Source organism: Choloepus didactylus, chromosome 8, assembly GCF_015220235.1.
Source record: "Choloepus didactylus isolate mChoDid1 chromosome 8, mChoDid1.pri, whole genome shotgun sequence".
NCBI classification, from domain to species: Eukaryota; Metazoa; Chordata; class Mammalia; order Pilosa; family Megalonychidae; genus Choloepus; species Choloepus didactylus.
In genome coordinates, this window is record NC_051314.1 from 31,615,328 (window position 1) to 31,638,813 (window position 23,486).

The following is a 23,486-nucleotide window of genomic DNA, read 5'->3' on the forward strand; positions in this document are numbered from 1 at the left end:
CTTTGATGGAAGCCAACACTGTCTTTTTGACACCAACATTCTTAAAACTATATCATTTCCCAATGGAGCAGACTCAACTATGACATCGTGGACATGCTGGCATTATCTCTCTGACAACACGTCTACGGGAAATTAGGTGGCAGCTCATCTCTACCTGAGAATTGGATTCATTACTACCAGTCTCAGGCATGTGACCTGGCTCAAATAGGCTCAAGGTCAAAGGTTACTGCTGTGTTGAAAAAAATTATATGTTAGGTTACTAAAGGGATAATAAAGGAAGAATAAAATTTAAAGCTCTCTATGCAAATCTTATTGGGCAACCTTGAAAATTAACTCTGAATGTCAAATTATTTTACAATGTCCCTTTAAGAGCTATTTGTTAAACACCACCCATGTTTGCTGAGAGAATACATTCAGTGAGATAACTTATTCAAAGCATTGACAAAGAAAATGTATGAGATAAAGATATTTCAAAGAGGAAGTGTCAAAATGATGATTTCTTCCTAAAGAAACACAAATATAAATATAGCAAAAGGAAAATGTGGAAAATCCCTCACACTATTTTAAAAGACATATTCATATCGCTTCAAAAAGACATGATTTCAACAAGACATTTGAATCAAATTTAAGTATTTTTCTTAAACCCCGGACTGCATTTGTTGCTAAAACATGGCACTATAAACGTGTCATCCTTCTTGTCCTACAAAATCTTTCCTGCTGTATTTCTCCACATATACTCTCTTGGGTTAATTAGGGTAGGGAAATTAATTCTCTATTCAGGATAACTTCTCAGTCAAGAACAAAGGCATTTCATCTGCTGGAAAATATCTGAAGGCAGACACAGTTTTAGAAAGGTAATAAACACCGCATTCGGGCATTTTTCCTGACTGTGAGTGTTCCATAGATGAAAGTTAGCAACTGTCTGTGGGACACTATGAGTGGCAGGCTGCATGCTAGCGAGAGCTCGCAGCTAATCTATTGTGAACAACATGCGGTACTGCCTCCTGAACCTCCCTGGGTTACTATGCAGAGAGGACTGGGGTAGAGGGAGAGAACATCTCCCCAGCAACACTTAAAGGAGGGGTATGCTGAAATAATAGCACACAAAATAACAAGGGCAGATCTGACACAGACTACCAGCAGAGTTTGATTAAAATGTACCAAAATTGTAATTTTTCCTTCCCTATTTAACTGTAAGACACAGTCAATGTTGCTTAATGTCAGTGCTGTTAATGAAGTTGTCAGGCTTGTCACTTTCGTTGAATACCAACTTTACTAAGAAACTGGTACTACAATTACCTCCAGCTCTATACGATTAAATTCATCAAAGCATGCCCAGGCTTCAGACTGTGCCAGACTTTTGAAGAGTCTCCCTATGGCTTTGGAGTCTGCCCTATCAGAACAACCCAACATGCCCAGCGAAAGACAGAAGCTTATAACAAAACACTGGGAAAAAAATTTAGGACTTTCTCCTTCAAAGTGTGCCAACTGGAAATTGGTAAATTTCATTCTCCATTAGGAGAACTGGCCTCATTCACAGGCTTTGTGGTACTTTTTTGCAGCTCTTCAGGACTCTTTATTCCCAATACCTGCCTTCCCCATGCCTGCTGTAAGTAAAATAAAATTCTAACATTATTCCTTTGTTCATTCATTCATTCCTTTATTCTCTCATTCAAGAAATATTTGTGTTCCTGTATTAAGATAGACATTGGTCTCTAGGCGACAAAAAAGAACAGGTCTTTATGAATCAGAAATTCTAATGGGGAGAGAAGACATGTACATAAGTAGCTAATACCCAAGTGGTAAGCACCACAAGAAAGATAAAATACTATGGGCTAGGAATTCGGGTGGGAAGATAAGAGAGGGTTTGAGAGTGTGGTTGCATCTGAACTAGGCTTTTGAGAATGGATAATATTTGAACATTGGAGGTAGTTGCTGGCTGACTCTTCCGTGATATTTAGACTCAGATCAAACTTCATCTGTCCAGAAACGTCTTCCCTGAACACCCAACTAAATGACGTCCCCTTCACCCCACTCACTTTCAACCACATTACCTGGTTTTATGTTCATAGCACTTACTACTCTCTGAAATTCTTGTGTTTATTGATTTGTTTATTGTCTTTATCCATTATTATGAAAGCAGCATAAGACAGTAACCTTGTCCTGCTTGCTTAATGCTGTATTCCCAGGGCCTAGAAAGTGAGTGGCCTACTGCAAATGCTCTAAAAACAAAAATAAATGAACCAAGTGAAATTGATGAGGGGAAGGGGATTCCAGGTAAAGGCAGGAAGATATGAAATGGGGAGTAGTCTAGAGCACATGGATGAATAAAGGAAACAGTAAGACAGGTGTAGGGTCATGGTGGGAAATGCATTCCAAAAGATAAGGCAAGGCAGATTTTGAGAGAGTCAAATGCCAGTTAAAGGAATTTGGATTTTGTTCTACTGTAAGTAGGCAGCCAAATATTTCAGAATAGGAGAGTGAATCAAAGAGCAGCATTTGAAAGCTTAGCCTTTCAACTGTGTCCAAGGAAGACTAGAAAGGGAAGATGCTACAGTCTGGGTGAACAGTAAAATTCAATTTAATACTTTATATGGGAAAAAATGAGATTTTATTCCTTTCGTGGAAGCACTGCCATCTCTAGGACTATGGAATGGTAACTAATTCTTCAATATCTGTGTGAAATAGGGTCCCCAACCCTTTTACATGAATGTTTAGGTAAAATCTATTAAGGAATAGTAGTCAATAACAAAAAGGACATGCGATGGAGATAAAGATAAAGGAAGAAGGAAGGATGATTTTGGGACCTTTAATCTAAGAAGATCAGAGCTGGTTGGAAAGAGCTTCTCTGGCTGAGACACATCTCAGGCCCTGGAGCCTACAGTGGGGAGTAGAATGACCTTGAAAGGAGAATGATCCTTCACAGTTTTTCTAGATCTGGCCCTTTCTTTAAGCTCAGAGAATCCAATTTGGATTCTGGGATAATTTTGCTATGTCTTGTTCATTTTTATGATAAAGGATATACCATCCTGTAACCACATCACCAACCCTGCCATCAGATCACATACTCTACAACTTGGTTTTCACATCCTGGTGGCTCATTAAGAAAACCTTAACATGTATCAGACTGCGGGTCCTGGAGCCAGGATGACTGGGTTCAAATTCTACCTCTGCATGGCGTGTGCCCATAGACAAGTTATTTAAATGCTCTATGCCTCAGTTTCCTTATTTATAAACCTGCGATGATAACAGCAGTGCCACCTACATAGAATTTTTGTAAGTGTTAATGAGCTAAGACATATAAAGTGCTCAGAGGAGTTTCTTCACAAAGAAAATTCTCAGGAAATCTTGGTGTATTAGTTAGGGTTCTCTAGGGAAACAGAATCAACAAGAGATATCTATAAATATAAGATTTATAAAAGTGTCTCACACAACTGTGGGTATGCAGGAGTCCAAATTCCATAGGGCAGGCAGCAGACTGACAACTCCAATGAAGATGTTTGATGAACGCCTCAGGCAATGAACTGGCAACTTTGATGAACTCCTCAGGAAATGCTTCGCTGGTCAGCCAAAGAAGAAGTGAAGGTCCTCTATCTGTCTTGCTTAAAAGTCTTCACCTGATTAGATTAAATCGAACTGATTGCATTCTCCCATTGTGGAAGACATGCCCTTTTGATGTAATCAGTCACAACTGAAGCCAATTGATCAATGATTTAATAAACCAGCCTTCTGGTTTATTAACCAGCCACAAATGTCCTTGCAGTAACAGTTAGGCCAGTGCTTGCTTGACCAGACACCTGGATACCATCCCCTGGCCAAGTTGACACATGAACCTAACCATCACAGTCCACCCCTTGTCAACTTGGCAGTTATACACATCACCTTAAAACATACTTAATCTCTAAGTAGAGAACAATAACAGACATATATTTCACCTAACAATATTCTGCTGTCCTGCGTACAACCGGAAGCACACTAAATCTCTCCAGAATAGGGTGCAAGTCCTTGGGTGATATTAACTCTTAAAATTGATTTCCTTTAACTTAAATACTGCAAAATGAACAATACAGCTTATGTCATATGATAAGGGAATAAGACAGAGAAGAAAGCAAAGATATTTGCTTTTCAGACAAATACAAACATACTCATAACAAAACAAGGAAGAAATATTCATGCCATCATAGCCCTCGTTTTTTGTAACCAGTCACACAGTCGTAGTTCATATTTATCACTACCTTCTTCCACTACCCATTCCCTGTTCCCTTTACCCTCAGCAAGCACTTAAGCTGCCTGTGGTTCTTTGCCTGGTATGGTGACCCAAACCTTCATTTCTGAAGTTTCTTGGCCATTGGTAGTCCTTCCTGGATTAGGTTGTTGCAGTTTTCCATTGACTTTAATCACAAGGCAAGGTGGTACTAAGAGACTCCCTAGGGGATCTCCTGTATTCCAGGAGAACTCTTCTTTACCTCCATTGTGTAGTTGCAGTGCTATTTCCCCTTGATAGTCAGGATCAATCACCCCAGCCAGTACAGTAATCTCTTCCTTGCCTGTTGATTCAGAGGCATAGGAAGCCCAAAGTGGCCAAGTGGCAGTCTTAACTTTCAGTTCAGTGGAATTATTGTTGTGTTTTATGGTGAAAGCAGTCTTCCTTTTGTAATGAAGACTGGTAGACCAGCAGAGCTTAAGCTTGCAGGGACAGGAAGCAAAAGTTTTCCTAATGGATTATTAGGAGTGACAGTGAGTGGTGCCAATCCTGTTTCCACCCCTTGATTCCTGGACACATGAATCCTGGCTATGAGAGAAACAGTACCATAGAGTGGATGCTGATTCAGAGCATACACAGCCTCCTGGAGAACACTGCCCCAGCCCTGCAAGGTATTGCCACCTAGTTGGCACTGTAGTTGAGTCTTCTAAAGGCCATTCCACCATTCTATCAACCCAGCTGCCTCTGGATGATGGGGAACATGGTAAGACCAGAGAATTCCATGAACATGTTCCCATTCCCTCACTTCATTTGCTGTGAAGTGGGTTCCTTGGTCAGAAGCAATGCTGTGTGGAATACCATGACAGTGGATAAGGCATTCTGTAAGTCCATGGATGGTGGTTTTGGCAGAAGCATTTCGTGCAGGGAAGGCAAACCCATATTCAGAGTGTGAGTCTATTCCAGTAAGAACAAATCACTGCCCCTTCCATGATGAAAGTGGGCCAGTGTAATCAACCTGCCACCAGGTAGCAGGTGGATCACCTCGGGGAATGGTGCCTTATTGGGGACTGAGTGTGGGTCTCTCCTGCTGGCAGATTGGTCAGTAAGCAGTGGCTGTGGCCAGGTCAGCCCTGGTGAGTGGAAGTCCATGTTGCTGAGCCCATGCGTAACCTCCATCCCTACCACCATGACCACTTTGTTCATGAACCCATTGGGCAATGATAGGAGTGGCTGAGGAAAGAGGCTAATTGGTATCCACCAAACGGGTCCTTTTATCCACTTGGTTATGAAAATCTTCTGCTAAAGTCACCCTCTGGTGAGCATTCACATGGGACACGAATATCTTCATGTTTTTTGCCCACTCAGAAAGGTCTATCCACATACCCCTTCCCCAGACTTCTTTGTCACCAATCTTTCAATATGTTCCTTCCAAGTCCCTGACCATCTAGCCAAACCATTAGCAACAGCCAATGAATCAGTATAAAATGCACCTCTGGCCAGTTCTCCTTCTGAGCAAAGTGAACAACCAGGTGCACTGCTTGAAGTTCTGCCCACTGGGAGGATTTCCCTTCACCACTGTCCTTCAGGGACATCCCAGAAAGAGGCTGCAGTGCTACAGCTGTCCATTTTCAGATGGTGCCTGCATATCATGCAGAACCATTTGTAAACCAGGCCCAAATTTTCTCTTCCTCAGTCAATTGATTGTAAGGAACTCCCCAAGATGCCATAGCTGTGGGCTGGGAAAGAGAAGGTAAGGTGGCAGGAGTGGGGGCCATGGGCATTTGGGCCACTTCCTCATGTAACTTACTTGTGCCTTCAGGACCCATTCGAGCTCTATCTCGTATATACCATTTCCATTTTATGATGGAGTGCTGCTGTGCACGTCCAACTTTATGGCTTGGTGGCTTGGAAACACCCAGCTCATGATAGGTAACTCAGGTTTCATGGTAACTTGGTGGCCCATTGTTAAGTGCTCTGTCTCTACTAAGGCCCAGTAGCAGGCCAACAGCTGTTTCTCAAATGAAGAGTAGTTATCAGCAGAGGATGATAAAGCTTTACTCCAAAATCCTAAGGACCTGTGTTGCGATTCTCCAAAGGCTCCAAACAACCAACATCTCTGAGAAACATATGACATAAAACTTGGTTAAAGAGCTGACTTATACAGAAGTTTAATTAAAAGAAACTTTCTAGATACCTCTGGGCAAATATTTTAAAACATTATGTACGCATTTGATATTATCATTCAATATCAGATATCATTGAATATAAAAGTGATATCAGGTTGTTTTTGGTTATGAATGAATGCCAATTTATGGAAACTTAATAGAAAAGCAAGGGACAATATTGGCTCATAAAGATCAACCATAGGAGACACTGATGGATTCAGGTATGTTTAGATTCAGGTGCTTTGCTTTTCTTCCTATTTGCTTCACCCTCAGGCAGGACATTCTTTTGGTGGATCACTTGTCCATTCTATGGAATTACAAGCACATGTCATGGGCACACTGAATCCAGGTTGGGATGGAACTCTCTGATTCCAGGTCATGTATCTACCTGAACGTTATGGGCCAGCTGGATTGCTATGGAATGACCAAGAGCTAAATATACCCCCACTCCCTCCCACCTCCCCCAAAAAGGAAAGGAATGCTGGAACAGCAGGGATACACTACAGTTAGTAAGGCTCAAAGCTACATAAGGCAGAGAACAAGTGGAAGATGGCCAAGAGTCTATTGCAGTTCACCAAAAGAAACCCACAGTTAATCACTAGATTAAAAGATTAATGTGGTCTTCTAGTAATTTCATTATTTCCCATAGGTTTAAATTACTCATCTGAAATTTAAAATTAAAAAATTTATGTGAGATTAACATTTCACAGGAGTGATAAATAAATGCAGGCAATAACACTTAAAATGTAAGCATATGCTCCATGTCGGTTAGGCCATATAACAGTTGCACTAAGAGAATGTTTTTTTCCTTGCAAGTTGCTGGAAACTTGCGTCCTTGAAAATTTTCAATCTTCCCCCAAACAAACAGTCTTCTTGTACAAAGTGATGGTTTAATTGGGGAAAGCAACTAAATGAAAATTTTTATGCCTCCTCCAGACCCATGGTTTTTCTTTTCATTTCTCCATTTTTCCATCCCTTCCTCTCTCTGCTTTTCCTGGTTTCTTTCATCCTTATTTCCTGCCTTATGCCAATGCATCTGTTGACCAAACTTGGCCTAACTGTTCATAAGCCTCTGCCATCATGCAGGTAGATATCACATGGAACAGAGCCAAAGAGTTGCCCTAGAGAGACTCACAATAAAAGGCCATATCATGCTATGATTTTCCTGGGGAATTGATTCCAATCCTGATGACAAAATTTGATCTCATGTGGAGGAAAGAAGCAAGAAAAAGAACTAATAGTTTCTGAGCTAATTTTTTTTTTCTAAGCTACAAAAAGAACTAATAGTTTCTTATGTACTAGACCCTGTGTGAAATATTTTTGTCCATATTGTCTCATTGAAGTACACCCTCTCCCTGGCTTCTGTGAGCCAAATATAATCACCATTTTATGGACAAGCAAACTGGCCTAGAAAAAGCTAAATGACTCAGCCCAATTCATCTAGCAAGCAAGTGGCAGAACTAAAACAGGAACCATGTCTGTCTGATTCCAGAACTCTTGTGTTTTCTGAGTCCAATTACTGACTAAGTGGTTTTTGTGTCCTGACACCATGTTCTCTCCATTCTTTCTCCTAAACAGTTCTTTAATTTCCACTTCTCTTCAAATTCATCCATAGTAGTCTATTTTAGACTACCATCATCAGCCTGGACTGTAGCAACAGTCTCCTGACTAATCTCTGTGACTCCTCACTTGCTCCCAATCTCAATTTGCCCAACTGGACATTCTAAATACTGATCTGATCATGCCATCCTTTTGTTTTCAAAACCTTAAATGGCTCCCCCTTACCCTTAGGATAAAGGCCAAAGTTTTTAAAGTGACCAGACCCTCTTCTCCCTCCCCAGCTCCATCTTTCATCCTCTTCATTTTATGTTCTAGCCATATTGAATTTTTTCTAGATTCTCAGTTATGACTTGTTCATTTTGCCCTCTAACCTTTGTGCTTGTTTCCTCTGCAACCTGCCATTTTCTTTTTACTTTGCAGACCCCTACTCATCCGTAAGAACTTATTTTAAATGTCATTGCTTCTGGAAGCCTTTCCTGACCTCTTAGGTCATGTTGGATTCTGCTGGATGTGTTCTATCACCCCACATCTCTCTGGATGGAGCCTTTGTCACACCTCTTTCTGAGGCTGTAAGCACCAGAGAGCAGGCATTGTGGTGGTCTAGACCACCAGTGTTGGGTCAGATACTCAGTATTTAGTACAGTCTCTGATGCAGCACAGCAGGCACTCATTTTATATTTATTGAATGCAAAGTTAATTCAGGTATGATCCCTGTCCATGAAGATCTAAGAGTCTCTCTGAGTAGGTGGGAAGGATATACATGAAACAGCTATGCAAAAAGTACATTATCAAATGAAACACACTGTGATACACTCAAAAAATTTTAACCAGATAATCCAGAGATATTAGAACAAAATTAAATTGTTCATACAATTATCCATTCATTTTCCTGTAAACGAGTATTTGCTTAGATTATATGACATACATAATATTGTGCCACATACAATGTTACAAAGAAACCATTCCTCCAGGATCCAATGGTCTATTAGGGATGTCTGATATGCACACAAAATAGTTAAGCAAAATAAGAAATATTATAGTAATTGCCTTAGCAGGTTGGAGAGGGGAAGATCAATGTTGTCTGCATATCATGGGAGACTGGGTGAAAGAGATGAGACCTGATGGGTAGTTGGGATTGGAGAGTCAGAGGGAGTAGGAAGAGTATTCTGAGTGAGGAAAATGCATGACCAATGATAGAGTTGGACATGGGAAGTGGGTTTGTGGGAATGAAGGATTTGTGTAAAGAAGCTGGAGACAGGATTGGATAAGTGAAAAGGGGGATGATTTTATAAACCCATGAAGTCAAACTGAGAGGTTGGCACTTTATGCTATAGATGGCAGTTAGGGCTTTCCTTGGTAAGAATGAGACATAAAAATATTGTTATTTTAGAAAGATGGAAACTTCCTTGAGTCTTTCAGACAAATCTAGGTGTTCCTTGTTCTATGTTTCCACCACATTATATATATATATATAGATATATATATATAGATATATATATCTCCAATATAGTGAATAATTATCATTATATAGTTGCTGGGCTAAGAGTCTTATTTCCCACTAGACTGTAACTTCCTTAAGAAAGAAACTTTACAGTTACATTTTCACATCCCCAGTGTCTGTGAATTGCCTGACATGCAATAACTATTTGTCAAGTGACTAAATGATGAAATGAACTAGCTGATCAATCAATACCTTAGGTATCAAGGGCTAATATTAATTTGATGAGGATAGAAGAGAGACAGGAGATCAGTTGCTCAACAATAGACTAGTCATGACAGGACAGTTGCTTGGAGTAGCTATAGGCATCAATGCCAGCATTGTTTGGGAGTACTGATTGTACCATACTTAGGAACAAATACACTACAGGATGTAGACAAGAAAAAGAAACAAAACAAATGCAAAATGCTGAGAACCTGTCATGGGTGGAAATGAGAAATTGAAAGGAGGTATAGATGATGATATTTCTTTCAGGCATATCAAGATATGGTACCCCAAAATGGAGCTACACCAAGCCAGCTGGAGAAACTGGACAGGACCTTGGTTTAGAGCTAATCATTGAAATAAAGACTTTTTGTACAGACTGGAAAATAGTTCATAACGCCTTTCATTTGTATCCTGAGCAAAATTTTTCAGCAAAACAGCCAGTGAAGTATTATGTAACATTTATATGTTATAGAAGAGGATATGTTGACCTGAAAAATCTTCATGACATAAGGTTAAATGAAACTTACTGAAAGTTCATATCTTAAATAATGATTTTCTCTATGGATCTTGGGATTATAGGAGAGTTTAGCTTTGGTCTTGCTTGTCTGAATTTTGTAAGTTCTCTATAAAAACTACAAACATCTTTCATGAAGTAATAGTGAATCCTGATACTATTAAAAACTTGTTAAGGGAATAATTTAGTCCATGTTCTTCATTTCTGAAATTGCCTTTATCCATTAGGGCAAGATTCCAATTTTGGAGCTACATATACACTTGTGAGAAAAGAAATCTATTTGTAAAATGTGAAGATGAAAATCATGCCAAACTATCCATCCTTTATGACCATCAAGCTCCTTTATTTACAATATTATTTTCAATTACGTCCTCAAGTGGCACTTTTGTTTTGTAATTTAGAATAGCACACTGGATAATATATATACCTGAGAGTAACTTTACTACATCATAGTCAATGGAAAGAAATCCTGCCCCTTTCCACTCTAATGTACTTATCTTGCAAATTTCTGTTAACTACATGGAGACATTATGGATATGAGAAGTGGCATTTGTTGTTTTTTTGTTTGTTTTTTTATTACCATTTGGTTGGAGCTCACTCAGATCATCCCTGCATACTGGTTTCAACAACACAATACGTAAAATGGAATCTTTCCAAATCACATCCTCTCTCTGCTTAAGTGTAGATCTGCCTAATGCTCACCCTGCAATTTCTCCTTGGCTTCCAAATACCCACCCACTGGCCCCTGATACAGCAGCTCCAAGAACAGTTCACTCCCATCAGCTTAGTGAACAGCTGGGTTTCCTAAGCAGACCTTTTGGTTAGTGAGCAAGTTTGCTGACTTCTGTGACTCACAGACTCGTAATTATGTGCACACAGGGGCTCCACATCCTGCATTTGTGTTTTCATCCCCTGTAGTGTTTAAATCATAAAGAGAGGACTTTCCACCATTTTTCTGAACCTGAAACAACCTGCTTGGCTGCAGTTTTAGTAATTCCTTTTGGAGGTCTCTGTTTTCCCTGTCCCTGCTGATCCCTCTGGCTTTCAACCAAGGTTTAACCATAATTCTCCCACCAGAGCCCTTAAAGAAGAAAGGTTTCCAGCATAAGTACACTATATTAATAAATGAAACCCAACCTTTTAAAAATTACAGTCAGAAAAAACCATTAGGCTGTAAAAGAGTTGAGGTAAACATTAGATTTTAATATCCACAGCTGCTTAGATTTTTCCGAACTGAAAAATCCCCAGTGAGCACTTAAAACTTCATTACTCCACTGAAAGGTTGTGAAAGGCTATTTAAAGGTTTTCAATTTTGTTGAAGTCTAGAGGTTATTACAGCAGGAAAGAATACAAACCCTAATATTACAAGGAATGAAAGGAATGAAATTTATGTTCTCATCTTCCCTGCAGTTTAATCCAGGTCTATTAGATTCATTGGTAAAAATTAGGGCAGGTTGAAGGTTTTCTACAGGTTTGATGAAAAATAATATTTGGACACTATGAAAAGTATTGCTGCCTGTATCACATTGAAATAAATGCTTTATCCCCAGTTCTCTGGTCAGAAGTTATTTCATGATCAGCCTCTGTTTTCAGCCTCTTAAATAGTTTCAAAACTCAAAACAAAAACATAAGGCAAAGTCATGAATCCTGCCCAAAAAGCCAACTTAAGAAATTAAACCTTCAATTCAAACTCACCAAAAAAAAATGACTTGGTGGTTATGTTTTTTTCCTCCCATGATTAAAATCATCCTAATTTTTTTAGTGGAAGGAATTTGTATCTTAGAAATTTTGTTTTTACCAAACTTGGTATTGATCTTATTAAACCAAGGTGCATTAGATGCTTTGTACATCCCTCTTTCTTATTTCAAAAAGCCCCCTCCTGCCAGTTTTTTCTCCAGCCAGTCTCTGCACTATAGAATGGTTTTGAGTTACTAAACACAATGTTATTATTCATTTGCCCTTCCATCCATTCATCCACCATCCATTCATCTGTCTATCCAACAAACATACCTGGCACTGTGCTGGAGGCTAGGGAGCCATTAGGAGGTTGCAGACTATTGTGAGGGGGACAATGTGTAGTACAGGATAGAGTAACAACTGCTGTCTCTGAGGTGTGACCAAGAACTTGTTCTCTGAGGAACAACCTAGTCTCTCTATGGGTAAGAAGGTTTCTTTGAGAAGGAGATATTTGAGCTGGAGCTCCTGAGTTGAATCATGAAGGGAACGAGACAAAGGGAATATTGGGAAGAAATTACACTTACAGAGGATGGGTTGGTGTGGGGATGTGGCATCAGATGAATCTGGAAAAGTGCCTAGGTTGAATGGTGAAAGACCGTTGTTGAGGAGGTGCACTTAATTTGCTTAGGGAATTTTATGATTTTTTTTTTTCTGATTATAAAAGTAATATTACACATTTATTGTAAAAAAATTAAAAACTTAGAAAAGTATAATGCAAAAAGTGTTTAATTTTTTGATCCATAATTGTACCATGCAGAGGAAACCACTGCTAATATTTTATTGTACTTCTTTCCAGACCTCCTTCTACTTTTTCTTTGGTATAGATGAAATCAAATCACATACACAATTCTGCACATTGCTCTTTTACTTGGAATAACATTGTAACTAATGCATGATTCTATATTATCCCATCTTCACAATCATAATTTCAATGGTTGCATTGTAATTTATCACAATGTATGCAACCATTCCTTAATTGAAGGACTTCCTATTGTTCTAATTTTTGATAATATGAAATATAAAATGACCATTTCTTGCATAAATATTTTTCTAATTTTTGGATTATTTCCCTTGGTTTTATTGATCAAATAATATATATGAAATGGCTTAGTACAGCACTTGGCTCGAATATTAGCAATTATTGTTAGGCATGGAACAATTGAGTAAAAATGTATCCTTACTTTCTGCTACATACTATTAATTTTTCCAAAATTATTTTAATGATTTATACTTCTTTAAGAGACATACGATTCCCCCTTTCATTTGTATCTTCACCCACAGTAAATATTATCACAATGAAAACTTTTGCTAATTTGATAGTGAAGCAAAACATGTCACTGATTTAATTTGTATTTCTTTGAGTACAAGTGATGCCAAATATTATTTCAATGTTTATTGACCTCTTAGGTTTCCTCTTCTGTCTTTATGTCTTTTTTTACCATTGTTCATGAAGGATTTTGAAAGCCCTGCTAGAGAACTCGGACTTTATCCAATTGGCAATGGGGAGTCACTGAAGCCTTTAAAGTTTTTGCAGTAGCACAAAAATGACCATCCCAGTAGCATCATTAATTTTGCTTTGATTATTATCTGCATAACAACACAATTTCCATATGGTTTTAAGAGAGATGATGATACTGATAATGATTATGGTGGTGGTGGTGGTGATGATGATGATATAACAAATAATAATAGTAGCTACTATTTATTATATGCCTATTCTGTACTAGCATTTCCCAAGCTTTTCCATTATTATTTTAATTAATCTTCATAACACTATAAGGTAGGTATTATAATCTCAGCATCATTTCTTGAATTGGGAGTGCCATTTACTTAACTTTCTTCCCCTCCTGATTCTACCCATTAGAGAACTAACAAAAAACATCACATTATCCCATAATAAAATTCCCAAGCAACTCTGAGGATTTGACATACGACTTACTTAAAAGCTTAATCATAATGCATCTAAAATATAAACCACTTTCACTCTGCATATAATTGCACAAATTGATTTCAAAAACATTATTATTATTGAATCTATTTCATAAAGAGCTGGATTTATAGATGACCTTTTTGGGGATCCTCTCTTACTAAAGTCATTAGGTAATTAGGATGTTTCAGTGTGGGAAGCCTCTGAGATTTCTTCAAGAAGTTTCTTCACAGTTTTAAGAAAGGGGCAACAAAAGGCTGGCTTTCAGTATTGATCACTCTTCAGTATCCACTAATTTGTTCATTCAAAAATATGTATTGGCTCTTATTAGGTGTTACAAATTGGGTATATAGCAGTAAACAAAAATAAACATGAAACCTGTCTTTAGAGAGGTGGATATAAGCACAAATAATCTCACAAATACCTTTAGAATTTTAAATTGTTATAAGTGCTTTCAAAGAGAACTATAGGGAAATCTAAATGAGGAGTAGAGAAGGCAGCTCTGAGGAGGTGGTGTTTGACCTGAGAGTTGAAGGGTGATTTAGAAATAGCCTGGCGTCGATTAGGGAGAACATGTTCTAGTAAGAGGTCCTGATGCAAGAAAATTATGTGGAATTTTTAAGGAACTGAAAGATCATGTGGTTGAAACTCAGGTTAGGCTGGGAATGGAATGGGGAGGTGAAACAGATCATGTAAGACCCTGTGAGATGCTGCAATTTTTATTCTAAAGTGCAATGAGAATTTCATGTTTTTTTTCTTGTTTTTTGTTTTTAGCAGAGGAGTGACATGATCCTATTTAGATTCAAAAATTAGATTTAAAAAATTGCATTTGGCTACTGTAAGGAAAAGGACCAGATGGAGAAAACCAGATGGAGAAAGGCCAGTTAGGAGATGGGGAAGTAATATAGTATGTATAATGGTGTCTTGGGCTAGGGTCATTGCACATGAGATGGGAAAATGTGCACTGATTCAAGATATAAATCATAAATAAAAATCAAAATGACTTGTATAGGGTATGAACTGAAAGGTGTTTGCAAAAGAGATAGCAATGTCCTGCACAGCTGAAAGAATTGAGATTCCATTTACTGAAATTGGTAAGTTGAAAGAAGAGGAGTTTGGGGTGGGGCTGGTGAGTTTAGTTTTACACATATTTTATTTCAGATATGTGAGAGATTTCATTCATATGTTGGAATCTGAATATATGGATCTGGAACTTAGAAGAGAGATTTGGGGTTGAGATATAATTTTAGGAGTTTTTTAGCATATAGAGCTTTCCTCTACTGTGGTGTTGATTAGGATTGTTCTGGGTCTGAGTAAACAGAATAACAATATCTAACTTACACTGAGTGCTTACTGTGTGCCAGATTTTGTTCTAGCACTCTACCTGTATTATTTCATTTAATTCTTATAAAACTTTTTGATATAGCCAATGGATTCTTATGGCTATTTTAGAGGTGAAAGAACTGAAGTACAGAGAAGTGAAGAACTTTCCCAAGGTCACACAACCAGTAAGTATAGGAGTCAAAATTTGAACCTTGTTCTTTCAATTCGTGTGCTATAACTGAGAAGAGAAGAGGACCCAGATAGAGCCAGGAGGAGTGTTAACATCTGCATAGACGGGATAATGGGGAAGAAACACTGTGGACTATTATATTATTGTATCTAAATATTTGCTGTCCCTCCCTGTGGGAAGATTATTTTGCCTTGCGTGTTAATGGTGGGTTTGGCCACGTGAATTTCTTTGGCCAATGAAATGTAAGAGGAAGCGAAACATGGCACACAAACAAAACCTTTAAGAGTCATCATATGGTTCCTTCATCTCTTACCAGATGGGGTCTGTTCCTTCAACCTAGGTCCTTCTGTCACCCAGAAGCTGACATGAAAAGTGAGTGAGAAATAAGCTTTTATTGTTGAAAGATCTTAAGATTTTGGTGTTGCTGGTCACTGCAACCTTATCTAGTAAAAGCCAACTGACAGAAAAATTCAAAGATTTAGGCAGAAAACTAAGATGTGCTATAGGAAAGCAAATGACATCAGAAAATGAAAAATAAAGGAATAATAGAGATAATTAGCAAGAATATAGGCTAGTCATTTGAAACAGTCAATAAAATAGACTAAACTTTGACACTAATGGCCAAGATGAAATGACAGAAGTGAAAAAATAAATTCTATGGATAAAATGAAAATATAATTAAAGATACAGGAGTGATTTTTAAAATACAAATATCAAAATAGTAAGGATCTTGAAGACTCTAGATAAAACAAAAATTAATAGAAAATATATGAATGACCAAAAGAGATAAGCAATGGACTAGAAAAACAGTAAGTCAGGGATGGGGTGGGGAATGGGATGTTTTTGGTGTTCTTTTTTACTTTTATTTTTATTCTTATTTTAATTTTTTGGAGTAATGACAATGTTCAAAAATTGTGGTGATGAACGCACAACTATATGATGGTATTGTGAACAATTGATTGTACACTGGATGATTATATGGTATGTGAATATATCTCAATAAAATTGAATTTTTAAAGAAAGAAAACCAATAAACCAGTACAGATTAAATGAATCGAGTCATTTGTAAATAATCTCATCTTACATTTCCACCTGAGCTATCAGGTCCAAAAATTAACAGGGTGCTTTGCCAACCCTTAAAAATAAAAAAAGATGATCTTTCTTTTAAAAACCCTATAATGAAGTAAAGAAAAAAACAAAAAAGTAAAAAGAGAAAGCTACCCAACTCTTTTTACAAGGCTATTATAACAACTACAGTTGTTATACCATAATATACCCAACTCTTTTTATAAGGATAATACAACCATAATATTAACATGATTACTGTAACTATGAGGCTACTATATCTTTGATAACAAAATTGAGCATATGTAACATAAGAAAAAAATTAGAGTAACCTCGCTTATTGATTCAGGTGTTATAACAAAATATTAAAATCTGGCAAATAAAATCTAGCAGAATTAAAAATAGATAATATCTCAGACTTTAATAGGGCTTATTCCAGAAATTCAATAATAGATTTACATTTTTAAATTTAAAGGAACACATCAGAAAATTCTAATGATTACCTCAGTAGTTGCCAAAAAAAACTCATGAAACTCAGTATTTACTACTGATAAAAAAAAATTCTTAGCACCCTAGCAATTGAAGGGAATTCACTTAATCTGATAAATAATATTTGCTAAAATCCCACAGCAAACATTATTCCTGATGATAGCATTTTAGAAGCATTCCTTTAAGGCACAAATGTCTCCCAGCATCTCTACTATTTAGCATTATGTCAGAGTCCTGGAAAATACAGTAAGAAAGGAAGGAAGGAAGGAAGCAAGGAAGGGAGGGAGGGAGGAAGGAAGAAGGAAGAAAGAGTAAGAAAGAGGAGGAGGGAGAAGGAGAGGATAAAGAAAAGAAATGGAGGATAATGATTCGGAAGAAAAAGATCAAATTGCTTTTATTTACATATAACAAAATTGTCTATATTAAACATCCAGGAGAATCTAGAAAGCATTCAAATTAATAAAACGGTTTGGAAAGGGAAAAGAATATAAAATCTAAATCAATAAGTTCTCAACACTAGCAAAAACAATTATAAAAGATACAATTTGTAATAGAGCAATGAGGTACCCATCTGTAAATATAACAAAAATGTTCAAGACTTGTATGAGAAAATTAGAAGACATTATTGAAGGTCACAAAATAACTGAATAAATGGAAATATATCATATTCATGAGAGAGTTTCCTAATTTTAGATAAATAAAAATTAATTTTATATAGGTATATAAAGTCAAAGCACTTTTATCAGAATTCTACCAGATTTTGTTTTCCTCTAGTACAGAAATAAATTAGTTCCAGTATATGAATAAATTTCTTGTATTATAAGTAAATAAAATGCATGTGAAAAATAAAAAGGTAGAAAAAGAACAAGGGGGTAGAATGATGAAATAGGTATATTCTTGATCAAATAGAAGAGAGGTAACTACAAACGAGATTGAAGAAGATGGAATAGTCAGTAAACAGAGAGGAACAACCGGCTTTCAAATGAAAAAAATATATATTCCTACTTCACAGACACAACAATACTTCTAGAGGGATTAAAGATATGAATATGAAAAACAAACTTGAAAAATTTTAGAAAAAGATACAGGAGAAAATTATCAAATTATCTGAATAGCAAAATAATATGCATTTTTTTTTTTAAAAAGAAAAAAAACAATAGATCAGTCTTGGCAAATTTGGCTATATCAAAAAACAAACAAACAAACAAAAAAAGATTTTCATAGACAATCCAACTAGATAGTCAGGTAAAATGATCTACCAGAGGTTGGCAAACTAAAGACCATGGGGCAAATCTGTTTTTGTAAATTAAGTTTTATTGGAACACAACCATGCTATGGTGTTTCTGTACTACAACATCAAGGTTTAACCATTATGCCAGAACCAAATGGTCTACAAAGCCTAAAATATTCACTTTCTGGCTCTGTAGAGAAAAAGTTTGCCTTCCCTGCTTATAACTATCCAGGACACATTTCTGAAATTAATGTTTCCTAGATCACCAATATTAACAGTAGCTAGAAACTTTTTCTTTCTATAATCTCTTAATATCTTTGTAATATTAGTATTTAATATTAATTAAACAAGGATTTATTGAGTACCTGTTATGTGTACTTCATTTGGTATAAAGTGCAGGAAATAAGTTCATGGTTCTATAACTAGAATTTCTGTTTATCTGCCCTTTCATCATTCAAATATTTATTGAGCACAGATTATGTGCCACTTTCATATAAATTAACTCATCCAACCTTTCTACTTATTATAAGCTTAGGATGTAATTCATACTGTTCATAAATAGCAGAGTTGTGATTTGAACTAAAGTCTCCAAGTTCAGTGCTCTGCCGTTATTTGACAACCACTTCTTCTGTGATGAAAAGTCTTAGGGATCATATAAGCCAGGGGAAAAAGCAGATATCTAAACAAATAATTAACATGCAATGTGGTGAATATCACCAAAGAGGTAAGGTCAAAATATCTTGAAAGTATAGAGGTGGGAGGAAATAACTCAGCCTTTGAGAAATATTATTTTACACAGGCAGTAATATTTGAACTGGATCCTTAAAGATGAGTAGGAGTTTGCCACATGGGAAAAATATTGTTTCTTCCCATGAAGAAGGAACATAATATGTAAAGTTAGAGAAGCAAAAAATAACCACATGACTTGTATAAAGAAGAAGGAAAGTTTGCTGTGGCTTCACCATTAAGTTTGTATATAGGTGAGAGGATTGGTGTTTGGCAGGAAATGGGAAAATAATCAATCATAAAGTTTTTCTTTTTTTTTTAATACTGTGAGCGTGCTTTCCAAAAATAATGGAGACCCCTGATTTAACAAAGGATTTTTTGTGCCGCTCCATAAGTGAGGGTCCATCTGACAGATGTTGACATTTCTGGGAACTTACGTTACCGAATGGATTGGAAGAGCTAAGAAAATAGGAATTCTATGCTAGTGTTATGTGTCCCAGGGTAGATCTAGACTTTATTCTGCAGGCTACAGGGAGACAAAGGAAGGTTGTAAGCAGCAAAATGACATGAACTGATGTGTTTTAGCAAGGTGATTGGGGACACTGTGAAGACTGGATTTCAGAGGATGGACCCTGGCATTCAGAGTTTACTTTAGGAGTCCAAGGAAAAGATGATGAAGTCTGCACCAAGACCGTGTGGAGAATTTCATTTATATGTTCCTGAGATAGCATATTATATTCTTCTCACATATGGCCATGAATGTGTGGGAAAATGTTGGCATGTGTGTATGGTTAAGGCACATAACCTACAAAAAAAACTAAATGTGTTCCTTTTCTGAGAAGCTGGGTGCCATCTGGATCACTTTTATTAGTTAATTTGTATACTACTTATTAGATGTGTGGGCAAATATAAATCAAGCACAAAGTACCTACACAAATGTATACTAGAACAATAATTGTTTACCTGCAAGGGGGAGAAGGAGAGATAATTATGTTATCAACTCTATCTGCAGAACCAAACTCAAAGTTCTCATCAGCAACAGCTTCCACATGATTGTCAGTATTTTCCAGTTATTGACAGGGCAGCCTTCATGTGTGAGTGGTCAGCCCTAAGGCTCAAGGGAGGTATCCTTTACAGTAGAGCAACCTGCTGATGTCTGGAAGGTCACAGTCAGTGATTCTTTCATTCCTTTTGCTCTAAGATTTCATTTCCCCTAAGGTCTTTCTAGAATTGGTAGAGAAAAATCACTGGGTTGAGTCCCCAGCATATAAAGGCAGTGAGTTAATACAATTGCTTTTCTTTTTTGCTTTGGAAGTAGTGGTTGTTGTGACCGTATTTGTATGGGGTGGGAACAGGGAGAATTTGTAGAAAGAGGAAAGAAGGCACTAAGATAAATAACTAAAAAGTAAAAAAGTAAGGATTTTGAACAAATCACTGTCAGTTCCTCCATAGTTTTGACTAGATCTGATCCTGGTTATTATATAATATTATAGCTCAGATCATCTGATATTTAGAAAGGGTATTAGATATCATGTTGTCCGACCTTCATCTATTCCTGAATATTACTGATACTGCTACTCACAAGTACTTAAAGTGACATACATCTTTTAACTTCCCAAGGCAACCCCTTCCCATTGAGATCAAGATCAAAATGTTAAGTTATTCCTTACATGGACCCCATCCTTGGCTCGTTTATTCATTTTCCTATTTTCTTCTTCCTTCCTTCCTTCCTTCTATTCTTTCCTTTCTCATTTGTTTCTTTCCTCCATGCTTCCTTCAAACATACCCCAGGCATTGGGTACATCATGAGTTTAATCTTCGTTTACATGCAGTTCAAGTATTGGAGACTTGTCATATCAACCCCTCTAGGCCCTCTCAAGAGTTAAACACCCTATTTTATTCCAACACAACCAAATTCATTTTAATTTCATATAAAAATGCAACCTACCTGTTATGTCCCACATTTTATGCCAGGGTGCAGACAGGTAGTGTAAAAGCATTCGGTGGAGAGTTTTCATCTCAAACAAAACAAGAAACAACGTCTGCTCTTATAAGCTAACTTTTCCTCAAAATATTTGGTTTCTCTGCTCAAGTGCCATGAAACTCCTTGTTTTGACAGATGACTACACCTCACTTGCCAACTATCAGAATTCCAATTATAAATTATCCTTTTGTGCAGCACTCCACTTTAGCCTTACTCAGACTGCTTTCCCAGGGACATTACTGTAATAAAACCAGTGACTGTGTGTTGTCATTGTTCGGATATTCTATTATCTGTATGATAACCTTAATAACATGGATAAAATTAGTGGGGTTATAAGCAAGACATTCCCTGTTGTATTGCTCATCACATCAAATGCCCTTCACCCCCAATTTTCAACCCCGAGAGTACATGTACACTCAAACTTTCTCCCTAGAAGCCAACACAAATCAATTGCTTGGTGCACCTTCTATTTTGTCAAATGCTTGACTGATGCCTGAGTCAACTTGATTTAGCAGGTGTAGAAATCCTGCAACCATCAAGTGTGTTCTTTCTTTGAAATTAGATGCCAATCATATGCAAAATTAAATGCCAATTCTCTCAACATCCTAACTACTGCTCTTCTATCTTAACTTCCATTATATGTAATTTTTCTTATATTTATGAGTAATTTGCTTGGATTGTGCATATTCTTATAGCCCATTTTTCTCTCCCTCTAACAACAAAAGTCCTTCCTCTCACTGGTAGCTAATTTACTAAATAACATCTCTTCCTTTCTTCAAAACTCACCACATCCTACAACTTCTCTAGGCTGAATTTCACCCTGTCCAGAAACTGCTAAATTAAGGACTACTGCCAGAGGCAGGGAGAGGCAAAAACAGAAAAAGAAATAATGGTAATCCTAATGTCTTATAAATATATAGTGATTTTATATATACCATCTCATTCCTCTTTGCCAGGTACTGTCTAGGGAGGGCATCTGAATCAGTCATGACCAGTGAGACACAAAGTGAAGTGGGCTAGCAGTTGTCTGAGAAAGCTTCTGCTCACTGGCGAAAGGCTAGAGCATGTGAGAAACCTCTTTGCCTCTTTCCCTTCTTTCCTACTTGTGCTGTAGTGGAAGGATGTGAATCTGTGAGCTGCAGTGGCTGTCCTCAGTCATAATGGGAGCCATAGCTAACGTACTGTTGATGGCAGGAAAGGAAGGAAGGCAGAAAGATCCTGGTTACTGGAAAAGAAGGCAGAAAGATCCTGGTTACTGGGTAGCCATATCTACCAGCTCTTGCTGAGTAACAAATCACCCCCAAACTTCGTGACTTAGAATAACAGCTATTTATTTAACTCATGTCTCTACAGGTTGGCAACTTGGGTTGGGCTCAGATGAGTAGGGATTCTGGATTCAACTTTTCTTACTCATGCATCTGCCGTCAGCAGCTGGGTCAGATAAGGGCTGGTTGGTCTGCAGGGATGAGGGGCGTGCACAGCTGGGATGCCAATGTCTACTCCCTGTGGTCTCTCATCCTCCAGTGTTTCAGTCTGGGCTGGCCCATGAGGTCATTAGTTAGGATTCACGAGTGGGAGTGGAAGTATACCAAGTCTCTTGAAGACTATATTTGAAACTTGTACAATTTTGTTTCTGCCACATTCTGTTGATTCAAGCAAGAGAAAAGACATTTTGGATCCAAGGGATAGGAAAACAGGCTTGATGAGAGGAGCTACAAAAAATTTTGGCCATTTTTCTATCTACCACAAATACTAAAACAACTCTGGGACCACCTACTTTTAGACCTCTTGATATAGAACCAATAGCTATCTCTATGGATTAAATTACTGGAAGGCAATTTTTCTGCAATGTTCTGCCAGTACATTCTAGGCAATCTAGCCTGTTCTCAAGCAAAACTACAGGTTGAACTCTTTAATTTGCTGAACATAAACACCCTGCCTGCTACTTGTAGGGCTGACATACTGAAAAATGAGTCTCCTTTCAGTCAGAACCACAGAATATCCGCATTTTGGGGGCTTGTGAGTGTTTTCCACTTTTAATTGTTTGCCACAGAGCTCCTGTCAAAGATGAGCTAGGACAACAGGCATGCCACAGGGATTGTCTGTTAAATCTTCTTCCGCTAGATTCTCTAGACCTCAATTTATTCTGTGTTGCCTTCCAGGTGGCTGTTTGCACATGGTCTCCCCCATTAGACAGCCAGGTGCAGGCTGGCTGCAATTGTGCAGGATTCATTCCTCCTCCAAGCGCTCCCTCTTCCTGGTACAACCCCCATCTCCAGCACCTATAGTGCTGCCCGGCCCGTGGCCGGTGCTCAAAGGTCTATTGAATTGAATAAAAGGATAAATAATGATACAAGACACGTTAAAAACTCCACGGAATGGAGAGTCATTTGGCTTAACAAGCATCTACTCTTAAAATGCAGGTATCCCAAAGAAGGGTAAAGGGTAAAGGGGCTCTAAGCTATTCATATCTCATTATCAATTGATTGCTGCATATCTGGCCAATATTGAGCCAAAGCATAATGTGAAGGAATAAAGGTGTTATTTTTCAAGGGAAATGGGGAATTGAGAACATGTTAAGAAAAAGAGAATTTATAGACTGTTCGAAGAGGGAGGAAAACCAGTCTCTGTTAGCACAATGAGGAGCCAGCTAAGAGCTCTGGGCA